The sequence below is a fragment of the Dendroctonus ponderosae genome, unplaced genomic scaffold (assembly GCF_020466585.1).
Source record: "Dendroctonus ponderosae isolate FM_Combo_2020 unplaced genomic scaffold, Dpon_F_20191213v2 Dpon_F_20191213_1, whole genome shotgun sequence".
Lineage (NCBI taxonomy): Eukaryota > Metazoa > Arthropoda > Insecta > Coleoptera > Curculionidae > Dendroctonus > Dendroctonus ponderosae.
Window position 1 is genome coordinate 39,088,993 of NW_026017110.1, and position 2,364 is coordinate 39,091,356.

Below are 2,364 nucleotides of genomic sequence, written 5' to 3' on the forward strand. Positions count from 1 at the left end.
GACCACCCAACAGAGCCGAGCACAGAGCGTGGGAAATACCCTGTTTCCCTCACCCTGCACTTCTGATTTCCTCTTTACCTCAGTCGAAAAAGTGACAAGAGATCATCAGTTTGTATTCGCACCTCAAGTCGACCACAGTTTGTATTTTCACTCGAACACAGTTTGTTGTGTCTCCTCAAGTCGTAGACAGTTTGTAATTTCACCTCAAATCGTACACAGTTAGTTGTTTCTCCTCAAGTCGTACAATTCGGGAGTGTTTAGCCTCAAAGCAATACACATCGCAGACTCTGGCAGAGAAGTGCCTCAAAACCCAACCCGTAATTATTCACCCTCAAATCAAATCAGTGATCAAGTGAACTAATTGGAAACAGTTCCCCACTCAAGTAGAATAATTACGCCATACAGCCCATTTTAAAGAACGTACTGCCCAGGCCAATTAGAAAAAGTGGCAAAATAAACGTGCCGCCCGTGCAAGTTCGGCGGGCACATCTCAAATTGGCAGATTTATTTCCTCCTGCAACTACTCACAAGAATACCCACCAAACACTGGTACCCCACACTCATTGGTCCTTCAAACAAAATAAATTTTCCCTCAAATACTCGTGTCTGGCATATTAAATTATTTATCCAAGTGAGACGAGTACATTTCGGTCTCACGAACTGGATTTGACCAAGGTCATAAAGGTGCCACCCCCAACATTAGGTCAAACGAGCAGGATCAGGTTAGTTTAGAACTTGATCCCCCAACATTTGGTCCTTACGAGCCGGATCAGGTTAGTTTAGAACTTGATCCCCCAACACGCTGGTTAGAGTGCAAAACCTCGTGGATAAAGTCGAGTTTTTTTACATTCAGCCTTTTATTCGATAAACACTTACAAAAAATTACAAAAAATTCATACTCTTTAAACATACGAAGGTTTGTAAGTGCATTATTAATTTTAGGGATCCCCGACGTCATCTGCCAAAACGTCGTAAAATGTATTTGCCAGACAGTAATGCATAAATATCCTAATTTGACTTACGAGGTTTTGATATTTAAAGTTTAGTCAGGGATCTGGTTACCAAAATCGGAACGTGAACTTATCGAACGCCTTATCGGCTTTGACCAGAACAAAAGACTTGGAAATATACCAATATTACCTCGAAAAAGAGCACACTCAAATGGAGTGCGACTCCTTTCACGCCTGCCACCACATCGAGGACCATGGGCTAACTTTAGGTTAGATTTAGGAAGCAAGAGAGGATGTAGTAGGCTTAAGTTTTTATTTAAGTAGATAAGGTAGAGGGCAATTGCACAATTATTAAGTTAGTTGTTAATTTGTTAACATTGTTAATAAATATCCGTCATGGAGTCCCTAGAGGACCAGGACCATCTGTAAGTTAGTTTAGGTAGCACGAGAGGTTGTATTAGATTTAGATGATAGATAGAAACCGATAAAATAAAAAATCAGAAATATTTAATTGTTGTTGTTAACAGACTGATTTTTTTAGAAATTGACATTGCGTTACAAAATTTCGTAAGTTTTTGTAAACATTTTAAATATTAAAGATCAAAACTTCGTAAGTACATTTTTCAAGCAACTAAAATTTAAAAAAAGTATGTATATCCCCAGAAAATGCTTCAGCATATCAAATTATTTTAATTATAATACTTTTTCAAATTTCTCAATTGAAGAGTGTAACCGTTTTTCGCTTCTCCTGTAAATTGACAACAAAAAACTTTTTTTTGCGAGATTTTGCACTTTGATAACTACCATCGATATGCTAGTTACACAGCGCTATAAAATTTGCTTATACATCCCAAACTGGCTTAATTCAAACAAAAGACCTTATATTTCGTGACAACCAAAAATGCAAAATGCACTTTTCTAAACAGTCTTGTTTTGGTTTCTAAACCTGTATTTACATTGTTAGAAACAATTGTCTTTGGATTCGATCATGTTACCGATTCGGCTTTGACAATTTATAAAATCAGTTTGTTTGGCGCATTGTGATAAACCATTTAATTTGTAATTCTCTAGGTGTTTCAATATTTTTGTATCTCACGACATGAACTAACCCAAACTAACCACCTGACGATTTTTGATAGGATATGCGTATCCTGAAGTAGCAGTATCTAAAGAAAGGATAACGTGAATGTGTACACACTGTATAAATTTGAGTCAAACTTTTTGTTATAAACTTTGCATGTAATTCCAGAATATTAAATAACCCTTGAACAAAAGCTATGGCCGCGCGTTTTCGACAAATGCGTCATCATCACTGCCACTGATATACAGGGTGATTCAATATAGGCGTCATTCCTCGGGGGGTGTTGTCTGGCGGTGTTATAGGAGTACAGAAAAACGTAAAATAAATTAATTG

At 37.2% G+C, this 2,364-nt stretch overlaps 1 protein-coding gene across 2 annotated transcripts in view; it reads left to right on the forward strand.

Annotated features, from left to right (window-relative positions):
• Nucleotides 1-1,453, forward strand: part of LOC109535568 (estradiol 17-beta-dehydrogenase 8) — a 22,247-nt gene extending 20,794 nt beyond the window's left edge. For both annotated transcript variants that reach the window (XR_007281309.1, XR_007281313.1), the window contains exon 7: nt 943-1,453. The gene's annotated coding sequence lies outside the window, so the exon portion shown is untranslated. The remainder of the gene's footprint in view (nt 1-942) is intronic.
• The last annotated feature ends 911 nt before the right edge of the window (nt 1,454-2,364 follow it).